Below are 26,033 nucleotides of genomic sequence, written 5' to 3'. Positions count from 1 at the left end.
TGTCATGATATAGAATATACACAGTCTTGGATCCTCATTATGAGGGCTGGTTGTCTTGAGACTGCCAGCCCCACGGTGATGGTCAGACCGCTGCACTCCAAGCGGTCCAATCGCCACATTACGACCTTAGCGGTTGGACAACTAGGGGCCTGCCGTCCCCACTGTGAGCAAGGTTTCCGATGGGCTGGCGGCAGGCAGACTTGTGGTAAGACACGGGGTGCTGAACTCAGCGCTGCAATGCTGATCACAACTCCTGTTTCTGCAAGCCTTTCCATAGCCGGGACCCTGCATGCAAAAGCTGTCAGAAAGACATAGGTGCAGACAGTGTGCATTTCATGGGTGCTGGTGTGCTATGGTATTAGCCTTGGCTCCCTTAAGGGACTGTTCCCGCTGGTCCGACAGGCCGGAACATCATAATACAACCGGGGGAAGGCAGCGGGTATGATGGCTGCCTCCTCCCCGTGGCTTTGGCAGTTGGAGTTTTCTGATCACGAAAGTCGTAATGAGCCCCTTAGTTATTACATGCTCTCCAGATGAGAAGTACTTCCATGACCCATCACAGTAGAGAACGTCACTTTAAAGTAATTTTCAAACAAACCCAATTCCCCAAATTCTTCCATACAAATGTGTTTATTTCAAGATCAGCATGGGTTTGTAGCACCATAGATAATATAAGAGCGTCTGTTGTGCTGAGAGCAGCCCTTTTATACTCTCTGCCAGACATGTGATGTTCTTACCATGGTTAAAATGTAATAACCAACATATTTTTTTCTCAATGATTTTACTGTACATAGTAGTCTTTAAATGTCTGTACCCACCACCCTCTCTCCCTTGAACAATGTGAGATACTATTCTGAAGGTACAGAGGGCTGTGACTTCTGATTTACTTAGTACAAGTTTTTCAATATTTTCCCAAAATTCCACAACATAAAATGCTTCCCGTGCTATAAGTCTTGTAAATAAATGACTGTCAAGATCTTGTCAGCTGAAACAGACCTGGAAAAAATCATTTGGGCCTATATCTTTTAAGAGGAGTTCAATAAGCACTTGTATTGCCTGATAAATAACTACAAATCCTTGATCTGTAGATCTTATTCACTCAAGTACAACAAAAATTCTTCATAGAACTCTGTAGCTTGAAACCTCTGTCCATTTCCCTGGTATCTTCTTATCCTTACTAAAAATATGTTCGCAGGCATGGGGGATTGAGGATAAGGAGGTATGTAGGGTTCATTAGGAAGGCTCAATTTATTCCTGATGGGAAGTTTTTTTTAATGCCCCTGGTCACAATAATATTAGCTTTAAAAAAAAATGTTGAGTAAAATCTTCTGTTTTTTGGAAGTAGCAGCTCACGTCTACATTTTGTTACTGCAACACTGTTTAGAGTTTGACATCAATCCACCATGGTTTGTCTCTTGAGCAGCATAACTCTTTGAAGTGGTGCCTTTTACCATGACTGCAAATGTTGCTTTTGCTAGGGCAATTTTTTTGTTGTACCTCGACCTCTTTGTTTTGTATGCTAGTGAACACTTGTTTTATGAGACTGTTGGGCGCTAGTTCCTGGACTACTACAGACTCTTTGCCTGTTAGTTTTAAAGTGTGTGGGCTGGGCCTTTGAACGTTTTAAGACTCTTCCAACAATGTTTATACCTCCTTTTACTTTGTTTTGTAGTAAAAGATAAGGTTTAGAAATTGCTTTCTGTACCTAATTTGAGTAGTATGTTTTTTAATGCAGCTACTAACCAGACTATTGAATTTTTTTATGAAATGATTGTATTTTTTGTGTCACACGGAAACTAACCCTTAAATAGAGTGCAGCTAATTTTGTAGCCTTTAAAGACGTAGTTTTAAAATTATGCACCATTTCATCTGGTTTTTTTAAGAGAATATTCAGTTTTTCCATCTTTCTTTAGTTTTTTTAATGTTGAAGATTTTGCAGCGCACTTTGTTTTTAACTTTCTGACAGCCATAACAACCTCTATAACACTTGCAGTGAACTAATTTTGTAATGACAAAAGGGTGTCTTGTTGGCTAGAGCGACTATGACAAGGGATAGTCTGAATATTGGCTGCAACCTCAGAGAAAACCGGTCTGTTTAATATAGTGTCTAACACCTTTGGACACTCAGCACCTCATAAGGAGTCAAATCCTAAAAGTGCGTAACAAGCTAGGGGCTTAGGTACTGCTCTAGGGGAAGTAGATAGTACATTTTCAGTCTCAGCAATAATATTTGTGAAATTCCCAACTGGCAATGATTATGCTGTTAAATTTGTAGGATAATATTCATAATTGGCTGCTGAAATGGGGGTTGCACTTTGGTGATTCTTTGTCAAGAGCGGTAGTGGTTTCATAATCTTTAGAGTCTGAAGTCTGAGGGAATGCTGTTGGAGAATATGCTGGACATAGCTAGCCTTTTCTGCTCTTATTCCTGAACCATAACCCCTAGGGCCCTCTGTGGTGATGCCCTGTGTATGGCTGAAATGACAGCCTCTTTCACCTACAGGAATCGGGGGAGTAAGTTTGTGGCTCTATTGAAACCTCCAGCTCTCAATCAAAGGTCAGAATCTTGGGGGTATATACTGCTTGTTGTAGAGCCTTCTCTGGAGTTTTCTGTGCATAGGTGAGGTCTATAAGCTCTATACAGTTAGAGGCTATATGCACAGTTTCATCAGGTTCTATCTCTTTGGAACACTTTGCATTACTATCGGGTTTGGTATTGCAACATGAATCTTAATATGATTTGCAAGGTTGTTGTGTGCAAGAGAGGTCAATTATTTCCACAGTTTCAGAGCCTTTACATAGTCTTTCAATTATGGGATACATTTTTTAATCTCACCAGTTGCATGCTTTTTGAGTAGACACTGTATCACTGTGGCATGGTCCTTTTGCTGTTTAGAATATTCATAAAAGGTTTTAAGATTTCTGCTCCTGGTTCAGTAGCCTTCTCAGACGCTGTGGATTAAACAACCAGAACAACGTACATGTAATAGGTATAAAAAGTAGAATGCTTCTTGTAGCTCGTTAAAAGTAGCTAAAAGTACATGCCCAGCAATTTTTAAAAGGCGTAAAAGTAAATCAGAAATTCTTTTTGACACAAATGTTTTGAATATGTGGATATGGTCTACTTAAGAAGAAGATAATTTAAAAAAAAAGGAAAGCTCACCCTGCCCCTCGCATTCCCCTTTTGCCCACCATTGCTCCATTCACTCCCCCCGCAAGCGCACATCACGCACGTACACACACACACACACACACACACACACACTAAACACACCTGTTTTAAAATGTTGTGATGTAAGTTACCTTTTCACGGTCCCCCTGCTGTAGTTTTCCACTTCTTTACAACAGAAACCTCACAATCTGTCTCAGGGATTTTGTCAATGTCATATTCAGGTATGATTGGTTCTCTTTCTGTGTAACCATAATCTTTCTGAGTGATGTGCACTGTTACATAAAGACAAAAGAGGAATATAGAGATCTATATATAGCTACATATATCAATATCACGATTACAACCTCAACAAAGAAAGAAGAGAAAGTACGAAAAAACTGACCATTAGGTACTTTTCAGCATTTTTCAGATTGGCCTAAATATCAAACAAATCAACATCAAGAAGGTCAGGAATAGTATCATATGAGATGTGGTCTGCAAAAAACAAACAACCAAAAAAGGCAAGGTTAATTAAACAAACCAAATCATTCATAAAATGACTGTGAAAGTCACAATGGTATTTCATAGTAGACCTTTTCTAATATTATTATTGGATTGGTACTAAGTTTAGACATTTCTGACTGGCAGTGTAGCTGGCACTTCAAGCTATGTCTCCTTTTCTTTCTATGTGCTGCATTTAGAGTGCCACATCCACCTAAATGTAATACCTGTGCAAAAAAGTCTTAGAATTAGTTTTTTAATATACTTTGACAGTTTGGTGCAAACTGCTTTTGAAGTACTTTAAAAACAAGTATTTGACTATCTACCACCCCTCCGGCCTTCATATAACCCACAGCCATATCTGTCACTATGGACACATTTTGAATCTAGGCTGTGACACGCTTAGTAAAAATAGCATAAAAAATAAGATTATCTGCAAAATTCCAGATGGTTGCACAAAGCTAGAACAGTCTAAAATTCTTTAACCTAAAAAGTTTTATTTTAATACTTGTAAACTAACCCTCACAATTACTTTGCTTCTTTCACAAACACATCTTCATCAACGGTCAACCCAAAAAGACACTTAAATATCCAAAAGGCATATTACCTGTGAAGCAACATTAGTTTAAAACTTTGCATTTGAAGCAGCTGGTGTGACATGGGCTGTCATACTGCTGCACTTTTTTAAAGGAAATCATGATGCATTTGGTTCACAATAGTTGTAAAAACAGGTTTTGCTTGCATTTTTAATTAACCATAAACATTGGCTAAACATGGGCAAACCTGCGTTAAAACACTAAATAAAACAAATTGTGCTTTGCAACATCTAAAGCAAAGCATATGTTGGTGCTTCTGTTTTCTACAGTTTGAAACTAAAAACCCATAGACCCTTTACTTGTAGTATATATTGCCATTTGCATGTTATTTACACACCACATTAACATTTCTGAAAAAATGCACATACGATAACCATAGCATTTCTCTCAGAATTTGTTTTTAATATACTTTGACAGGTCGACACAAAATGGCTTTGAAATACTTAAAAAACTTAACAGGTGTCTACCAGCCCCTCCAGCCTTCATATAAGCCACAGCCATATCTGACACTATGAACATATTTGGAAACTTAGCTGTAAAATGCTTAGTAAAAACAGCATTAAAAAAAGGTGTATCTGCAAACCTACATGAACAAATTAAATAAAACAAATTGCTCATTGCACCATCTAAAATAAAACATGCGGTGGCTACTCTATTTTCTACAGCCTGAAACTAAAGGACCAGAGGCCCTTTACAGGTAGTACATATTGGCGTGCATACATTTTTTACACACTACATTAATATTTCTATTAAAATTCACAAACCAAAACCATAACATTTTTTTTACAAGACACTTTGCCTATATAATTAACTGAAATGCTACATTATGCAACATGATGCTTCAGTGAACTACAGTAGGCATATAGTTGCTCTTGAGATAGTTTGTCATACCAAAATAAATAAAAATACATTATTACACGTAGTTCAAAATAATCATCAACTAACCTTATATATGAGTAAAGTTCTTCACCAAGTCACATATGTAATTAAATGGACTACTTGTAAACAATGCACACTACTATACATATTATAAAACAAATATAATGTTACAACATATTGTTTATATATTTCAAAATATATCTTTTATTTACCTCTTGACTGTTATGTTGGAGTTAATTTTGAGGTCAGCGTCTTCGCACTGTGCTCTGCAGGACTAAGTTCTCATCAGTAGCACAATTATTAAAACCCTAACAACTTAAATACAGTTCTGGGGAGGGTCCCCTTATGACACATCTTATCTTAAGATAATACACAGACTCAAGAAGAGTCTTATCTTGAGAAAACACTAGGGTCACTTACATGTTCTGAGTGTATTCTTTTAAGCTTGTCCAAACTGTAAATAGAAGTAGTTTTCATTTTTCCAGCTATATTGATAAGTCCTTAAAACAGCCCATTTTTGTCCTGACTTAGGAGTCAGTATTTCCTGGGTTTATCTAAACAGAAAGTAAAAGCAGGTTTCCTGTTTTATTTTGTGCTACCATGTGCCAGTCCTTTCTGTCCTGAAAGCCTATAACTTTTTCCATTTGTGTGAGCAATGAGGTAATTCAAAACAACTTTTAAAAAGAGACCCTTTTAGAGCTAAGCCATGAGTCAGTGTTTTGTGTTTGTCTCTGAACAGAAAGTAGAAGCAGGCTTCCCTTTTCATTTTGTGCTGAATCATGTGTCAGTATTTTCTGTCTTAAAAGGCTACAGCATGTTTTTCATTTTTGTTTGCAATGAGGTCACTCAAGACAGATTTAAAAAAGACAGCATTTTTAGGGCTGTGCCATGAGTCAGGAATTTATGTGTTAAAAATAAATCCCTGGTGTTTTTTGTTTTTTGAGCAATTAAGTCATCCAGGACAGCTTTTCGGAAAAAAAAGGAAATACCTCCTCTCTTGCATTTTTTAAAATAGCCATGAACTCAGTTATATTCCTTGATGTTGAAAAAAGGCCTAAAGTCCTGTGTGTAAAAACTTGGCACATTCTTTAAGATTTCTGGCATAGTTTTTAAAAATAGCTCTAAGTTCATTTACATTTTTTGCACACTTTAAAAGGGCCTCCTTTCATCTGTCTAAAAATGTGTTATACTTTTCTGCTTGTAGCACTGTTACAGAAATTATTATGGTTAGTAAGCCCACCTGCTGTGTGCTCACACACTCTCACACACACACATTCCTTCATATTCATATTTCTCTTTCTTTTCAAAAAGGCAATTGAACTCTCATGATTACCAGCTATGTGATTTCTGGTGCATTGCCTTGTGGGATAGGTTTTGGCCTAATGTCACTCCCAGGGTCTTGGTTCCTGTGCACTTCTGAGGTTAGGGGTTACAGACGACATCCCTACCTTGTCACATGAGCCAGAAGTGACTTTGCCTCCAGGTTTGGAGTCACAGGTGACATCCATACCTGGTCACATGAGACAGAAGTGATGTTGCAATGACTTAAGTTTTGGAGGAGGGGCTTCCGGGTTAGGGGTCATAAGATTCATCCCTCCCTAGTCACATGATCTGGAAGTGATGTTGTGATGATTTCATTTCTGGAGGTGGGGCTTTCTGGTTAGTGGTCATAAGTGGCATCCCTACCTGGTCATATGAGCTGGAAGTGATGTCACCTTCAGGTTATGAGGTACCACCTACATCACAGCCTGGTCACATGGGCAAGAATTGGTTTCGCCTCCAGGTTATGGGTCTTAGGTGACATCAAAACCTGGTCACATGGGTCAAAAGTGATGTCACTTCCGGGGTAGGATGTCACTGGTAACAACACTGTGGTCACATGAGCTGGAAGTGATGCCACTTCCAGGGAGGCACGTCTGGAGTGTAGCCATCTGTCACATTATGCAAACCACACCTACTTTTGAGTTTGATGAAAGATATCCCATAATACTACTCACATTTACCAAATCTATAAATCGATTGTCAGTAGCCACTACCACTCTTGTCTGGAGTAGTGTGAACATCCAAAATTACATGGGGCGCTGCTGTCAAGATGTAGCATGTGGTTTGGTCCAAGTGGAGAATATTCAAAAACATAACCTGTTCATCCCTAACATTTTACTACCAACTGAAAGTGAAGATGACTCCTGCCTCAGTGGCATATCTGTGCCAGACGGATGCTGTTCAAGGCAAACATGCTGGCAAACATCTGGCACAGATATATCCCCAACTCCACAGTCTTACTGAGAAGGCGACCAACACCAGAGATCATATAAAGTAACGTTTGTATGAACTCAGATGCATGTTGCTAGATTTATGTTCACATTTTTTTGCTTTGCTTGATACAGTTGATGATATACAATTGCAAAACATAATTACAATCTGAATAAAAGTGAATCTTTCAGTAATTGCAAAACATTACCATCAAGTGGGTTGACTATTCTTTAGAAATGGTCAACATATTTCCTTTAAAAATAGTTGTTTGTGATCTTTGTGTGTAATGCTCGACTCTTTTTTGCACATGCCTTGTCCTGCTGAATCTGTAGTGGCAGTAGTTCATCATATAACTCTGATCCTGGCTATATGTTGACCTTGTGAAGACCCTTCCTCGTGGCTATGTTGTGAAGACTAGCAGATGAGGCAATGCTTTTGCAACAGGTCTCCATTCTGTAGAGTAGTGCTCTGCCAGTCTTATATAGGCATCTAAAACATGATTAGAGTATTGCAAAAGTCATTCAGTCAAGAGAACTTTATTTCAGCCACAAGAGCCATAAAAGCAAGTAGCAGCAATTAATAAATAAACAAGGTTGTATAAAATATGTACAGTACATATAAGTAAATAAAAATAATAAACTAAATGCACTCCTGGAGTGAATATATACATTCTTACTAAAATCATTACACAGATAAAAGTTTTCTTCTAACAATCCAGCTAGCCCCAAGGAACTTGACACCAGCAATCACTAACATCGGGCAAGTGTCTGATCTGAAAATTCGAAGGGCTATGGCGGACCTGCGGGCTCCCAGGAGTCTACAAGCCAGGGCCAGCCATGTCCTACAAAAGGCAGCGAATGCAGGGCAGACAAATCAAACATAAGGGAAGTTTTTAATGGGTGCTTTGCAAGCTGGGCAGATGGTTGTTTCTTCATGTGACCAGCGATTGGTAAGTAATCTTAGTGGCAAGGTGCCTATGGGGAACTGGAAGTACAATTTCCTTTCTCTAGGCACCGTGATTATGTCTGAGAAAGCCTTGTATTTGAACGTCTCTTTTAGGTTAGCAAATTCACATGATAGTGTGGAGTGAAGTGCAACCCCCAGATCTTCAGAGTCCACCATGTGCCAATATAATTTTTGAGGTCAGTTTTTGAAGGAAAGGAGGCAGTAGTTTGAGAGTCCCAGAGATCTCTAAGCCCAAGCAAATAAAGTAGCCCCTTGATGTGTCTGAGCCAGGGGACACTATGAGAATGGTCAGCTTCCAAAATGACCTTCAGGGCTACAGTAAAGGAAGCAAGGTCTGGGGTTGTCCAAAGATGCTGCCAGAGCAAAAGGGGACGTGAGTGGACCTTATGGATAATACGTTTCATGCCTGGGTCCTTAAAAAGGGGGGAACAGTTGAGTACTTGGTGGGAGGGACACGAAATTTCTTAGGAAATTATTTTCAGAAACTGTTAATTTTTGGGCTTTAACATAGCCCCATAGTTCAGCCCCGTAAAGGGCCGCGCTCACAGCCTTGGCTTGATATATCTGGATTGTAGGGTGTATTGGTTTGGTATACGAGAGGGTAAAATCCTTTATTAAAACCCCTGTTGTTTGCTTTAGTTTTAGTGCTTGCTTTGCAATATGTGATTTCCATGAAATGTTTTCAGTTAACATTATGCCCAGGTAACTAAATCTGGCCACCTTTTCAAGTGGGGTACCCTCAAGGATAAACTTCCCTCTGAAGGATCTGTGAGGATTGAGCGTCATTAATTTAGTTTTAGAAGCATTATTTCAAGTCCCCACTCTGAGTAGTTAGGGAATGATATAATTAATGTACAAAGAGAACAAAGTGGGGGCAAGTACACACCCTTGCCATACACCACTTGACACCTGAATTCTGTCAGTTAGCTGCCCCTTGTCATGCCAGCTGACACATGCATAATTACCCTCATGAAGCTGAATTAACAGTGCAAGAATGTGCTCTGGGATTTCCATTATGGAAAGAACGTCCCACAGCTTGTTACGGGGTACTATATCGAATGCGGAGTTTTCAGATCCACAAAAGCAACATACAGATTCCATTTGCCAATAAAAATTGTCTTCCAGGGTGAAAACAAAAACCTAGGGGCTTGCTCAATGGTAGATATTTTTTTGTGAAAACCTGCCTGAAGGGGAATAAGGATGCTGTGTTCAGTCATCCAGTCTTGAATCTTGCCCAAAAGGCAGTGACAAAACACTTTGGGCCATATTTATACTTTTTGCCGCAAAACTGCGCTGGTGCAGATTTGCGTCAGAAATATTACCGCGTCAAATTTATACTTTGATGCACGGCGGCGCAAACCACAGGTGGGAGTCTTTCTTTTTGACGTACACCGCAGCGTCAAGTCGTAAAGCAAAACGACGTTAACGTGGTGGAAATGACTGTGGGTCAATTTACGACCACGCAAACCAGATATGCACATAAGCTGTGGGAAGTTCTTTCCATAATGGAAATCTCAGAGCACATTCTTGCACTGTTAATTCAGCTTCATGAGGGTAATTATGCATGTGTCAGCTGGCATGACAAGGGGCAGCTAACTGACAGAATTCAGGTGTCAAGTGGTGTATGGTAAGGGTGTGTACTTGCCCCCACTTTGTTCTCTTTGTACATTAATTATATCATTCCCTAACTACTCAGAGTGGGGACTTGAAATAATGCTTCTAAAACTAAATTAATGACGCTCAATCCTCACAGATCCTTCAGAGGGAAGTTTATCCTTGAGGGTACCCCACTTGAAAAGGTGGCCACATTTAGTCAAATAACATACATGTGACATGCAGGTGGGCCATAGGCCTGGGAGAATGCCCATCTGAAGGACTGGAGCAATGAACACAAAACAAGATCACAATGTGAATTCATCACAAGGCAGGCATGTCACATCACTCATGCCACAGCCCAGACACACTAAGTGTACCCTGTTTCATTGCAGAGGAAGATGGATCTCCTGCGGACATGCCTGTCCCAGATTAGCCTGATGACATGGATGACAAGCTGATAAACATTCCTGAGGAGACTATCCAAAAGGTCCTTGAAATCCTCCAGACTCCACCTTCAGTCACAAGGAGGAGCATAGAACAAACAGCCATCGCAGAGGATCCACCCACCACCCCAATTGTAAGACCTGCCACCTCCAATACAGCTGAGGACTCAGACGACACTGGCACCAGCTTTGAGAGAACTGTAGTTGGAATACAGCGGGAGCTGGCCAAGGAGGTGCGGGTGGGGATGCAAACTATGGCAGCCAGCCTTGAGGGGGTGCGTTTGTGCATGATGTCATCTGCAGATCAGGCAGCACCTATGCAAGCCCTAACATCTATCTTGCAGGAACAGCAAAAAACCCAGAAGTAAATCAGCACAGCTGTAATACAGGTGACCCAACACCTACAACAGCAATCCTGTCAACACGTGCACGAATGCAACATTAAACCCCTCAGGGCCGACCTGGCTGCCTACCATCGTGATGTGGCTGCTATTCTCAAAAACCAGCAGACCCTCCTTTCTGCAGTACTGCCCTGAAGACCTTCACAGGGAGCAGTGACTGGGATGTCTGACTCCATGTCTTCTAACACTGAGGTGTGTGTTGCCCCTTCACAACCACCAACAACAAGGACAGAGGAGACAACACACATCAGAAGAAGAAGACATGGAACAGATCACATTCACAAGGAAAAGTACCCGGAAGCACTAGTCCCTGCCATATGGCCAACTATTACCAAGGTCCTGCGCTTTGTAACATGCCAGTCTTGCAACAACTCTACTTAATGACTGTTCTGCTTACCACTGTATATCTTGTCAGCCTGCCCAGTGATTGTCTCTCTCCTACTCATTGGAAAATCCTGTCCCTCTGCACTGTCTGAAACATCAACCCCAGCATGTCAAAAGCATTTCCGTAACCCCTTGTGTAGGATCACAATGTAAGATATCACTATAATGGACTCGCAATCATGGACAATGTACAGATAGCACTACAGCACTTTTCAATAAATAGCACTTACACAACAAATCTGTCTCTGGGTAATGTGACATATCAACTGTGCAGTAGATAACTGAAATGTGCCTACTGTCAAATTACGTAGCTTGTCAATACAACTGTCCTGATATTATGTAGTCAGATAAATCTGCACAGTGCCCATGACTGCATCATACTCTTACCATCCTGAGGGACATATCTGATGAAGTGAGAAACCATACACCATCATGCTGTGTTGGACAGAAGAATGCTTCCTCAAGGATATCTAAGTCATCAAATAGTGGCCGCAAAATGTTGTCACCATGCAATACTAACACATATAACAGTGCACACTAATCTAAGCAAAAACTTCAAAAACTGCATAAAGGAAGGTGTCTGAGTTTACATACAAATAGGTAATCATGCTGAGCTGTGTCACAAATGACGTATGAGAGTCATGAAGACAAGAATACAAGAGTGCCTACGAGAACTCATCTTATAAGGGTGTCCTTGATCATCACACAGCAGTCAGACCTAAAACTGTTCCCCCAATACCAAGTCTGGAAGCACTGTTTGTGACGTAGAAAACACACTTATCAACAGAAACACATTGTCATCCATATTAACTGTTGCAACGAAGGGTGGAAACTTTGCAAGGTAGCTCTGGGGTGGCTGCCAATCATACAGCTCAGTTGGGATTTGTTTGTAGCATAGGACACAAATGTAATAGTACAAAATTCATGTACACTGATTCCAAACCAGGATCAAGTACCATTTAACACATACTGTTAAGGGTTAACCAAATATTTATGAAATGCTAATCACAGAAGAGGAAACTGATGGAAAAATCTTACCTACCCTAATCTACACTGACTACCCATTACCCACAACTGTCCCTAACTAACCTAAGCTACACTTACTTATCACATGAAACAAAACGTTCTAAACATCCACCCCCACCCCCCTTATGAAACGGGACACATGGAGGACAGCACATACTAACCTAAACACATACTATACTATCCTAAACAAATATATTCTCCTTTTTTTAAAAAATGTCTTTGTTTTTTATGAAACACACAAGAACCCCAACATAGCCCCCCACCGATCCACCCACACATATAATAAGAAAAAATAGAAACAATCAGACCCCCCCACCCACTAACACTAACTAAACTAATAGCCTATACTAACCTAACACTAATCCCCCTAAGCCCACTAACTATAAGAACAAGGAAAGAGGAGGGAGGGGAGGGAATCATGTCCATATCAAAAACAGTCTAGAGGTTGGCCCTGCGGAGGGTCCTCTTGATTGACTACACACGCCGGTTAATGTGGCACACATCCCGGCTCAGATGGCTTAACTTGCGCAGCATACGGTCCATCTTCCGTTCCATGTTGTGGAAGGCTGCAGGGTCAACAGATGGAGCTGGGGCAGTCTGGGTAACAGAGGAGGAGGTCTGTGTGTGTGTGGAGCCAAGGCCAGTCGGCTGTCCTGCACCTGTAGCAATGCTGGGGCCTGGAAGTCCAGCAGATGTAGGCACAACAGCCCCAGCTGTGGGTGGGGCCATCTGGCTTGAAGTGGTGGTTGTGCTGTTGGTGGCTGTGGTGGGCAAAGTAGGGCCACCCTGTGGGAAGGCCCTCCTTGCCCCGGAGGCCCGTTCATGGCGATGTCGACGGGCCATCCTCCTGAACCCCGACTCCACCAGCAGGATGTGCTGGTATCTCATGGCCCGCCGCTGGAATTCACAGACCTGGTCTGGAGTCGTGTTTGCAGCTGTGAAGACAAATGTAAATATTCTACATTAGTAACTGCATTGTGTGTAATGGCACAAGAAGTTAATCAGACAATACATCTACTGTACTTGTAACAGCTCATATCACAATACAGATCATTGAATGTCCCTGAGGAAGTACATGGCAGGCCAGACTACAAAGGTCACATCACACATAGCACATCCATAACCTACAAGTTGGGTAACAACTGGCTTTGACTTGCCATCTGAGTTCTGCCAGTTATCAGCTAACAATCATGCTGCATATCCTCCGCCAAGACCTGGGCTACAAATGTCAGTGTACGGAATGCAAAACTAAAGCCACATGGTCTGCAAGTTGTAACTGGACTTGCCAGTATAGTATCAAGTGCCAAACCTGAGTGTGTATAATAGGTTCCAACCAAACAGTCACTTATTCACATGTATGTGTAACATACTGGTAGCATCAGTACTAGGTACCCCATTCACAAACCCATGCCTGTGTTTGAGGGTGGGGGGGGGTGGATAAACAACTATCAATTTCCAACAACATGTACACCGAGGAGTGTATAGAAAACTCCACACGTGGTTGGCTCTACACACACACCACAGGTAAGGTCTATCAACGATTAGGAGTCAGCAAACCCTGGACCAATCATAGGGCCCCACATGTCAGGAAATGCAGAACTTGGTACACAACATATACTTCCAGTAAGGCCTGACTTACATCAGACACAGAGTTGCAAGAACAACCATGATCATGATTAGCATACACACCTAGGCCATTGCACTCAAGTTCCACATACTTGTAGCACTACATGTGGAAGTACATGCTGCTAGGAGGTTCTACCTACAGTTTAATAAGTACCTTGGTAAATAGGGAAGCAGAAGTCTATTGGAAAGCAATTTGCTGTACCAATCTTGGAGAATGTGGGTCTGACAGGATGACTAAATCTGAGCTGACTTCCAGTGCGACTCTTGTTGATACAAGTGTCATCCACATGACTCACCCCAGTACTCACTGTGGGGCCTACAGGAATGGCATACAATCCCTAGATAATACCATAGGATACGCATTGGCCAACTCAAAACATTTGAGAAACTGAAATCCCACTCATGGAACAAGACAAATGATTGCCCAACGCATCACACCTTGCTATGCGTTCAACACACACGAGTCCATAACCAGCAAACACAAAACATAACAGACATATTAACACTTACTGGAGTGGTCGGGGTCCTCCAATGTAGCCACCTCTCCCACAGTGTAGGGTGCCGGTCCACCTGTAAGGCATGGAAGGAAGAAATGTGCTCAAAATCTGTGCACAGAGCAACAATTTCATTAACATATACAATGTGTAGGCTGAATAAGGAAATGGCAGCCATTCAGACATGATGATACTGCATCTGATATATTACGGCCAACTTGTACATAGGATGGGTCTCCTGTGACAGTTACAGACATATCTGCACACATGCATTGGCCCTAACTATCATGTGGTGGCAAACATGCCCCGTCATTGGTGACCTGAAAAAAATATGGAGTGTAATCGTCTCATCATGTGCATCCAAGAGAGACATCCAAAGCCTGGTTACTTGAGGACTGCATTACCAGTCAAACATGCTATGTGGCCATGACACATTTATGACACATAGGTACAATGTACAGAGGGAGGGGCAGGGACTTTTGTAAGCCCTCCTGTTGTTACAGTTTATTCAATTGATGTGGCCCAGCTATGGTGATTTGCACCAACCATGGAGATGTGAACCCATGTGCATACCTTTGGACTGCCATCCCTAATTGGAATGTGGCACAACTAACTCCAACAAACATTCTAAGATGTTAGCTGAGTGCACCTTACACCTTTTTACGATGTTTCTAAATCCAGATCTGACATGTATCCAAAAAGATAAAGGACCACAATAATCCCAAACATTCATAGTACTTCCATGAACGCTTTCCTTCCACACTCACCAGAGTCACATGAGACATATGTCTGAGCCACTTTGCTATAATCAATTGATGTGAAGCCAGCACTCATTTTCTGCATCATGTAGTGATTCTAAAGTCAGTCTAGCTATTGCGTCAACAAAGTTAGCCAATATGTTGGTACATCTTTACTTCTCTGGCAAAAGTGCCCAATATAGACATGATTGGCTCCTATTTTGTTTGGTTGTCTGACACAAAGGCCGCACAAATTTACTTCATGGAAAAGCATCCTGTAAGTTTGCTGAGCACGTGCTACCTGACAGCTAGCAATTGTGATCCTTACCATAGTGCATCAATTATCCCTGTATGTTTCCCCAGCATTACACACAGTCAGCAAGTTAGCTGGCAGACATGGTACAAATCATCTGATGTCACTACAGAGCATTTAATCGTGCACATTTACATGATTAGTACTCACCAACAGGGCCACCAATCACGATTCCCAGGTGGTCCAAGAGATCCTGCTCCCTGGTGATGAGGTCAGCCCACCAGTGCTTCAGCTGGTGGTCACTCCTCTGGCTGGCATACACACGCTGCAGGTGATGCAGCACCTCTCCCCACCCGATTCTGCGCGCCTCTGTGTGATACCCCTGTATAACCCTGCCCCCTGCCTCGATCATGAGTGGAAAGAAATAGCACACAAGCCATATGAAGCCCCCCACTCCTCTTCACCCATCCTGCCAAGACGTGGCCTACCAGACATTGTAGAAATGTGAAATGGAATAGGGGTTAAAGAAATAGAAAGGGGAAAAGGTGTAAAGTAGGGGTACAAATACAGAAGAAAAGTAAACTTAACCACTAAAAGAGCCCAACTATCCCCAAACTACCACTACCCACAACAGACTCCCACAAACAACAAAAACACTAGGTAAATGGACAAATGTACACAAAACACAGTAGGACAGTATACACCAACAATATTTATTTTACAAATTGACAATAGAGACAGCACACAGGACAAAAAAGCACAAAATCTTAGGACACCATAATCTACACAGCCACCCAGTCTAGAAGAATCATAGACTGCAAAGTGAAAGTGAAAGTACACCCACTGTACGTGATCTGTAAACAGGATATCCTATTACATCACTTCCTGTATGAAATGTCCGCCCTTTTTCGTGTTATGTGTCATTTTTTGTCCACCAATACTGTATTTGCGTCCTTTTTTTTGACGCACAGGAGTGAAAATTAGCCCGCATCCAAATAAGTGGCCTGTACAAATATCTGGATGCGGCCTAATGTTCACTCCTGTGCGTAAAAAAAAAAAAGACGCAAATACAGTATTGGTGGACAAAAAATTACGCATAACGCTAGGAACGTCAAAATTTCAGTGCATGAACTGGTTTGGGGCATTTTTTCTGTTTTTATGTTATGTTACATTTGGGACACATCAGAGATAGGCTGATTGCACCCACTATGGTGTTGATGGTGTATGTGCACATGTGTGACATCATATTGCAGCGGACAATGATTAGCTACTTCCTTCACAGTATTTTTACGGTTGGCTGACGCACAAGATGGCCATATGTGTGGCCTACATATATGTGTTGCACAAATTGGGCATGTTTGGCATAAGGAGAGGATAGCAATGTGACGCACATATGTACAATACCTAAATGCCTTTGGCTCAATGTGTGTGCTTTGGCAACTAATGTATTTGTTGACCAAGTGTGTGTGTATCACATGAAGCATTATTGCACATATGCTTGTATGAATGTGATGTCCATGTGTCCAATCCTTAGATGCAAGTCATTGTGGAAATGAGAGAGGACATGTGTTAGTCATACATGTAGCAACATCCGTAATGTGGACTTCCAAGATTTATGGTAACATAGACACCACATGTGACAAAGCATGCACCAGATAGATGGCAGACGCTTGTTCATGTCAATGGTCCACATTTTCAACATCCTATGTCCTAGAGTTTTGGTAACAGCTTCCTAGGCACTAGCTGGTGAATCCCACAGTGAGTCATTCACATGCATTGAGGAAGTGGGTACCATGTTGTTTGCCCAGACAGACAAAGGTGAATCACAAATGTATGATGACACCACAGTTGAGGTCATAGAAGTGAGCCACAACTCTCAAGTGGTTGTGGTGGACCAGCAGATGAGGCAGCACGTGTCCACATATTTCCAGTGATCAATTGCACATAGGTGTCTTGTTCATGTGTGTGGTCCAATGAGGATCCTGTATATTTTTTGGGGTGTAATTTGTCACAGTTCGGTCCAGGACTCATCATGAGTCAGTGGCAGCTATTCCTGTATCTACTGAGTATCCTTGGTTGATCAATGTGAGTAAAGTGGATGAGGACATGAGAACCTACATGGGGATGGTCCCACCCTGTCACTAAAGACGTGTAATGAGACAGTCAACAGGGCAACCTTGGTGTGCTGAGTGAGAGAATGTCTCAGGTGTCATGTTCCGGCAGGTGTCATTACAACATTTGTACACAGGTTAGCCTCTGCAATTCCCACTGCATCTGGGAACATCATAGCCTCTGTGCTGATTATTCTCGCAGCTATTAACCACACACAGCCCATCAATATGTTGTGAGCACTGTGATTCTGTGTGTGAACTGTCAGGGTCCTGACATGTGTGGATTTTTCATGGACATTATCAGAGGTTGCTGGTTCTGCTGAAGACCCCGTACCCAATCCCTGGATACGGCCCTTGGACACTGTCACACTTTGTCATTCATGCATAAATGAGACCCAGACAAGGGATGGGCCATGAATTCTGCTTTTCACAGAGGATTTAACTCAAATGGTACAGTTAAAAGGCAGATGATGCTATACAATGTATTTGTGTATGCATTGAAGAAGCCCATGCCCAATACCCCCTGATGAATGAGAGGTTTGCTAACGCAAGTGTGGTACATATGTAGACACAGGGATACTTTAGTGTGACGCACAGACAGATGCCAGTCAGGCTGACAGAATGCACGGTGATTCACGATCCAGCAATTTGACAAGTTACATAATCAGTGGTCTGACTCAGACTGTTTGGAGGATGAACTAGACAGTTGACATGTCAAACTGTGTATGTCCTGTGTTTCTGAAGGTGACAAATGAACCCAAGGGCTGTGTTACACGCCTTAATTAGTATCAATGCTTAACAGTGTATTTGACATAATGGCAACTCCTATGCTGTTCCAGGCATCATCAGGAGGGGCAGTGCTTGTTGAAATGGGTGGTGTACATGGAAGTGATCACAGGTGTGGGCTGCATCTGTTTCTCACAAGTCCTGTAGGTGAGATTTGCATTCTAATGGCCAACAGACTTTTTCACACGGGAAGCAATCTACAGGTGCTAACTGGGCTTAGAAACAAGAAGCCAGTGTATTATTTGACCTGACGTCCATGCAGTCAGATGTTCTATGACAATGGCATACCATAGGAAAGGGTGTAGCACACTGGATTGCTATTGTTAGTCTGTGTCTGTAGAAGAGGGAATATCAGGGTACACATCTTAGTATTCCAGGGCCCTCTTCAGACAGGTGGGTTGTGATCAGGTGCATGGGTGTGTCAGGAGTTAGGAAATGGGCTGACATGTACATGGAATGTCATGTGCGCAATGCTGCTCATATGAGTGGCACTTGTGCTGTCTATGTTCTGCTTCTATGGAACTCTGGTCACAGATAGTCCTTGCAAATATTGGATGCAGTTGGACTTACTGCTGTCAAGGGTCTGGTCAGACATTCCTGTTACTGATGCAAAAGCACATCGACTGCCTCATGTATGAGGCTTGTTTTCCCCTTATTGAGTGATGGTGTCTTAGTTGTGTGCCATATGCTGCGTTGGACCTTGATTTCAACATGTATGTGTGAAATAGGTGTGGTCCTCTGCTACTGGCCTCCAAGGAGAAATGTACATGATAATGTCATTTACAGTGTGTGTGTATGTGACCATTGTATGTTACGCATCACATTAGCTCTGGGATTTTCAGTGTCCTAATCAGTATATCAGCAATGCTCCATGAGGCAACACTCTTATTCTGATAAGTAGAGATGAAGGTGTGCAAAAATGATTAGCCAGACCATGATATGGAGATTATTATAGGTGTTTATTTAAATTAGTTCATTAAAGTGGTGATGGTGATTATATTTAAAACAAATTGTTGATGATATGTTGCCGCCTGCGTATACCAGCGGCCGTGTTCTGTAGTTCCCCCTCATGTTGCAGGCCACCATCCTCCTCTTCCTCCTCTTCAGGCATGTGTGGCTCTGGTTCCAGGAGGGGAATGTTCCTTTTGATGCAAAAGTTGTGCAATATTGCACGTTAGGATAATCTTACAGACCATCTCCGGGGAATGTAGGAGGCTACCACCAGTGATGTCGAGGCACCAGAACCTTGACTTGAGGATGCGGAAGGTCCTCTTGACTATGGTGCGTGTCCTCCTATGTGCGTCGTTGTAGGCACGCTCTGCTGCAGTACTCGGGTTGCCAATAGGTGTCATTATTCATGGCTGGATGCCATACCCCTGATCAGCTGCAAGAGAAAATGAATGGGATCATGTTGATGTAGCTGGCCCGATTGAAATGACCTTTCATGGCAGTAGTTGTCTTGTGTTGTCTGTGACTCCTTTGTGTTATAATGACGCATCCTAGGCTTCTGGGATGTACCATCTGCATTGTGTTGTTTCCTTGGCTGAATGAGTGTTTGTCTGCTGACCATTTGTCAGCAGTATGTTTTGGGATTTCCAGTACAGTGTGCCCTCATTAGCATTGTGACTTGTGATACAGGTCCCTGTGTCTTCACTGGGGGTGAGATGATAGTTCCATACACAGGTTAAAATTGACAGTGTTGTTAACACGTTCATATCAATGTACCCAGGACATCCCATACCTTTAAGACTTATGCAATGGATTAATGTAAATGTCATTGGGACACTTACAATTTGCAAGGTGACATTTAGGCAACCCACTCCACACGTTGTGATCATTGACCTCTTAACATTAGACTGTACACTAATTTCAGATGTGTGACAGGTTCACTGCAGACCTATGGAACATGGCTAGCGATGTCCCGACCTCAGTGTGTTCCTGTTCACATGTTGCTGTTGTGGTATATGTGTTGTGTGTCCTAGAGGGTTGCTGTGCAGTGTATATATAAGTAGGTTTTTGTACTTACCAACAAGTAGTCCATTGCCATACCGTCCATCCTGGAAGTGTTCATTGATGGTGCAGTGACGGAAGATGAAGGAGTCATGGACACTCCCAGGATATTTATCCATGATGTTGGTGATCAATCCCTGGTGATCGACAATGGCCTGCAAATTGATGGAATGTGTGTGCTTCCTGTTGCGGTAGAGGTGTTCAGTTGCAGCAGGTGGCACAAGGCGTACATGTGTGCAGTCGATTGCACCAAGGACGTGTGGGAAGCCACCTATGAGGTAGAACCCCTGTTTTGTTTCCTGCTGCTTCTGCAGTGTGTTAGGGAAGCAGATGTGGCGGGGTGTAAGTCCAATGATGGCATCCAGTACTTTGGGCAAAAAGGCAGAGAATGATGGTTGTGATATTCCGGCAACCAGGGCACCAGTTGTTTCAAAAGAGCCACTTGCCAGCATGTGGAGTACGGCAAGCAGCTTGGTTTCTGTTGGGATGGTGTGGGGTGTCAGCAAAGTGGGTGCCAACTGCGGTTCAATGTTTCGCAGCAGCTGCTGAATGGCCTGCCAGTTCAACCTGTACCTTTGGATGATGTTGTGTTCCCTGAGGCCATGAAGGGTTGTTCTGGGGCGGAATATCCTCTCCTGCCTTCTGTGCTGCCTTTGGGGTCCCTGCTGGTGTTGTTGTAGCTGCTGTTGTAGCTGCTGGGCTCTGCGTCTGCGTGCACGCTGGATAAGAATCACCTCCATGTCTCCCTTTTGCTGCTCTGCTGCTCCGCTGTTGCTTCTGTGTGTTCTGATTAAATACAGGTGTGTTTGCCCCATTTTAACGACTGCCCTGACACAGGCGTTAAATTTTTACGCAAATCGGGCTGTGCGTCATTTTCTGGCTCCGCCTCCCGGCCGTGCGTCATTTTTGCCCGAAAGCATAAATACGATGCACGGCCATTTAAGTCATTTTTTGGACGGGAAGGCCTACCTTGCATATCATTAACGCAAGGCGGGTTGCCGCATCCAAAAAATGACGCACACGGAGGAATTTTGTCATCCGCGGGCTCGGGCGTCAAAGTTTAAATAGGGGGCAACGTTTGCGATGAATGTGTGTCAAACTTTTTGACACACATTCGGCGCAGATGGAGCATAAATATGCCCCTTTCTGTACACAATCTATTAAGCTAATTGGCCTATAATTACAGGGGAGGGCTCTGTCACCCTTTTTAAAAATCGGGACTACAATAACATCTTTCCATGACTCAGGGATTGGCGCCCCAGATGCTATTGCATTCAATATGATGGTGATATATCCTGACCAGATTGCAATGTCGGTTAAGAATAGGTCTGCTGGAATACCATCCGGGCCAGGTGCCCTACCACGCTTTAGAGTACCTAAGGAATATGCTACATCTGCTTGAGAGAACAGTTGCAGCTCTGGAGGGGTGGGTGTTAGAGTGATAATTGAACAAGGGTCCTTATGTTCAGAAGTTTTACTAACATGGTCATAAGAGTACAACCCACTAAAATGGTCTACCCAGTCCTTTGGGACAATATTAGTTGTAATGTTCAGTTCGCTATTTCCTGGGCTGTGTGCTGCCAAGGACCAGAACTCTCTACAGTTCCTCTCTCGTGCAGCGTCATTAATTGCACCCCACCTTGTTCACACTTGGCTTTGCAGACAGCTGATTTGTAAGACTTTCTAGCTGAATGAATAGCGTTTACATCCTTAGATTTAATAGCTTGGATTAGATGCTTGTTTGAGGACCAACACTCTGTATTAAACCAGCTATGCCTACCCTTAATTCTCTTCCCATCAAGAGCTATAACTACTGAGAAGTGGGCCGCAAGAGCCTTGAAGCATGAGGTGTGAGTTAAGCTTATTTCCTCATGTGGGATTGTGGGACCCGATTCTAAACACATCAATGTGGTCCCCAATGTGTTGTTAGCAGAATTTATGAGCGTTGGTCGAGCCAGAACCTTACTCCACTTTAGGTGACGTTTGTCATTAACCAGACTAATTCCCTCTGGTGCTGTTACTGAGGTCTTAATCATGGACAAGTGGTTACACAAAGCTGTCATATAGACTGAAAGAGGGTTATGGCCGCTTTCAGATCTCTAAATAACTATTATGTCAATGACTAGGGGTAATAATCTTAAATCGACTAGACAGTAATCAATTCTACTAGTATGGTTGACTTTGTTATATGTATGGCAACCCTTTGCGTCAGATTTGGTCCTGCCATTGAGTGCCCTGAGTCCTAATTCCATGGTCAATCATTTAACTTGGATAGCAACCTGCGTCCACCTTTTGATGGGCAGCATATCCAAGGCAGGGATAGACTATGCCCGATCCTCCTCGTAAGTAAGCCCAAGATCATCCCAGTCAAGAGGTTCAAATGTGACATTGAAGTCACCTGCCACAATGATTTTATAATGCCAGGGACAGTTTTGCAAAAAATGCCTTCAGAACCCAGAGAGTTTTGGAGACCCGATCCCCCCAACCCCTCAAGTGTAGACGTTAAGAATCATCACAACTGTGTCTGTTCCTAATGATAGGCGAAGACCTAATAAGTCAGGGGAATCAATAGATAGCTGTGATATGCTGCAGATTAATGATGTCCTAGCCCAAATGGTCAAGCCCCCGGAAGGCCTGCCCCTGGTACTAGGCAAAGCAGGAATATAAAAATATGAGTAGCCAGTCTGAAAAAGTGGATCGATCGACCATGTCTCCTGGAGAAGACATATGTCATGTTCCTCAATAAAAGCGGTAAAGGACGGTATGGAAGGACAGATCTCAAACCTGCCACATTCCTTGAGACAAGTCGTACCCCAGTGATTAGAGGGACCGCCCTGTCCACTAATGTGATATTTGAAGGCTTTGCTACCAAAGCTTGATTTGGCAGGTGGAGTTGGTTGGGGGGAGGGGGGGTCGTTATCACTATTGCCCAGCAGGTTCTGGATTGACTGGCAGTTTCCATCTAGGGAAGCTAGCCTAACCATAGGTGTAGTGTTCTCATGCTTAGCTGTCTGTTCTTAGATTGGTAAGTGATGTTCATGGGAAAAGGAAAGTACGATGTTATCACGGTTATGCAATGGATCATGGGTGGTCTGATGGAATCTGTTAGGAAGAGGAGAGTGAATGCTCATGGTGACAATGTTTGGAACTACAGCCAGACCAGGGACAGTTGTTTTATGTGAGTCGGAGGGTAGTTCAACATGTGTTTTGGATGGTACTTCAAGCCAAACATTCTGATTGAGAGCAGACAAGTTACCTGCTGGGCAATGAGTAGTGCGAACCTCATAGTGCGCAGGCGGCCTAGGGTATTTGAACTGGATACAGGATTGCCCTGGAGCGCTTGTCCTTACTTCCAGAGCCACCAGGTTATCCACCATGCTCCTGTTCCTAAATGTCAACTGTAACATGTCAAGGTGTGTGTCTGGGTCAGGCTTTCTGACTGCATCAATTATATCCTCACGTGTTACAGAGTAGCATCCTCTCACATGGCAAATCCAATGAATTGCGTTATTTCTGATAGAATCTCCCCCTTCCCTTTGTGCCAGTGGGTGTAGTTTGGGAACGTTGACCACTAGAACAGTGTTTTTAAAGTGGAACCAGTCAATAACAGGCTGTGCAGTGCATTTAGGGACAGTGGCGCTCGTAAATATATGAATTTCGTAGCAGGCACCAGATGCCTTTCCTGCGCCTAAGCTGTTATATGGGGGAGCTGATAAGAATTCTTGATCTTAGCACCCACTAGAGGTTGGCCTGCACAACTAGTCGCTGGCATTTTGAGGTACCTGATGGATTTGGCATTGGGCTACAGATATGATTCATGATGGCCGTAATGTCTGAAGAAATTAGCTGCTTGAGTATTGCGATTAAGGAATTAACCATAGACTTGAGTTCTGATACATCGCTCTTTAAATCTTGGATGCATAAGATGTACTGTGCATTTGTCTGGGCTGAATAAACATTTAGGTCTACTGACCCACCCTGATGCCTGGGTCGGGGTCATCATGTGGGTCTGAGATATTTATTAAATGGCTAAAGCAGTTGGTACACTGAAGAGTGTCACTAGGATGTGATGGCTCATTCACTGGTAATGAGGGAACGTGGGTGATGACATTCCTACCCTCCCCCTGCCCTACAGTGGCTGTGACCTGTTGACCTTGTTTTACAAATATGTCAGCAATTTTCTTGTGACCCGCCCCTTTCCAGACTGGGGAACACTCGCCCCCAGTTTCGTTTGAGCCATTATCCGGGGAAGAGGTTAAAAATTCTTTGCATTCACCCAAAAGTTTGTCAATTCTGTCCATAACACAGTTGTTAGCTGCATGCTTGTGCCTTTTCTGACTTAGTTTTTAACACCGCCCCTGCCCCACCCTCTGTTGCTTTCCTTTTACCCATCAAAGGACTGTAATTAGTGGATAGGTGTTCTATAGAGAGTTAGTTCAATGATACAACCTGCAGGAGGATACAATAAAAAAGGCAAGAGTCAACAAGACCTACTGGAAGATAGATGTTAGGGGGGTAGCCCAGCCTCCTCTGGGCTGCGACAGGAGTGGACGGGCCTGCCCTTGGTCCGGGCTTCCCCTGAGTGCGTCCCGCACTGCAAAGTGCCCCCAAGCGCTTTATAGTGCTCGTTAGTCTGATCAAGTGGATGCAGGTGCTGGTGAAAATAGCCACCTCCTGGGGCCACAAAGCAGTCTGGGATATGTAGTCCCTTGTCAAAGTTGCTAGCGTGTCCCCCGCTGCGAAGTGCTCCCAAGCGCTTTATAGCGCTCGTTGGTCTGGTGAAGTGGATGCAGGTGCTGGTGAAAATGGCTGTCTCCTGGGGCCACAAAGCAGTCTGGGATATGTAGTCCCTTGTCAAAATTGCTAGCGTGTTGCAAAAGTCTGTTCAATTATTGGTTGTATTGTTTTATGTTCCCTATTGTACTGTCTTTCAATTTTGATTTCTGGACTCAAGTATGGTGTCAGTATTCAAGGGAGTCAGGTATAAGCACTGTCTCCTGCAATAGTATAAGAAGGAAAAACAATTAGGATATTTTACAATCATGCTATTGAACACAGTATGAATTGAGTTGCAATCCTCTTACCAAGTAAAAAAAAAAATCACCAAAATCACCCTGAGATATACAGTTATGTATTTCACTCCTGCAGAACATAAAGGAGCTGTGTGTGCTGTCTGTGAATCTGGCTACAATGTCAATTATGATGCATAAGGCATCACACACTACCTGAACATTGAGTAAAAGAGTGTTTTTGTTTTTCTGTAAATAAATTCACATGCATAGGGGGAAGATATGGCAATATATGTGCCATCAACACAGCCAGCAACATTTGGAAACTGGGGTACCTGTTAAAACACTAGTGTTGTGTGTTGTATATGTTGGGGAGTGTTTGGAAAAAAAAGAATTGATTCAAGTTGACATCCATGATGTCCACAAAACTATGGAAAAAACCTAGAAAATGCATTTTGAGACACCTCCCTGCCACTGCTATAACTCCATGGCAACTATCAGAAGCTAAAAGGTCTAGATACCACAATACCTGCACACGTGGTAGAATTGCATTACTTCTGACTGTTGGGGTTTGTAGCTGAGGATGTAACTCATCAATCGAATCCAAAATTACCTCACTACCAGCCACAATCTTCATCCTCCTCACCAAGACATAATAAGACACTACTTTGAAAAGCCAGATGTATTTTAGGTGACTTTTTATAGTTTGCACGATTACCACCTGAAACACATTGGTGTTATTTGCATCTTCTAAATGGACATTTTACAACTAGTCACAATTAGGAAATCATTTGTGCATACTGTTAGAAAA

The 26,033-nt window shown here is 42.8% G+C and overlaps 1 long non-coding RNA gene across 4 annotated transcripts in view; it reads right to left on the bottom strand.

Moving 5' to 3' along the window:
• LOC138249935 (uncharacterized) overlaps positions 1–26,033 on the bottom strand; it is a 101,077-nt gene that overhangs the window by 49,933 nt on the left and 25,111 nt on the right. For 2 of the 4 annotated variants that reach the window (XR_011194865.1, XR_011194864.1), the window contains exons 2-5: positions 7,589–7,869; positions 3,555–3,646; positions 3,304–3,444; positions 2,837–2,952 (exon numbers count right to left, since the gene is read on the bottom strand). This is a non-coding gene — a long non-coding RNA (uncharacterized lncRNA). The remainder of the gene's footprint in view (positions 1–2,836; positions 2,953–3,303; positions 3,445–3,554; positions 3,647–7,588; positions 7,870–26,033) is intronic. The other 2 variants (XR_011194866.1, XR_011194867.1) reach the window with 2 other exon arrangements.

Source organism: Pleurodeles waltl, chromosome 8 (assembly GCF_031143425.1).
Source record: "Pleurodeles waltl isolate 20211129_DDA chromosome 8, aPleWal1.hap1.20221129, whole genome shotgun sequence".
Classification (NCBI taxonomy): Eukaryota; Metazoa; Chordata; class Amphibia; order Caudata; family Salamandridae; genus Pleurodeles; species Pleurodeles waltl.
This window is presented reverse-complemented; position numbering and strand designations above follow the sequence as displayed.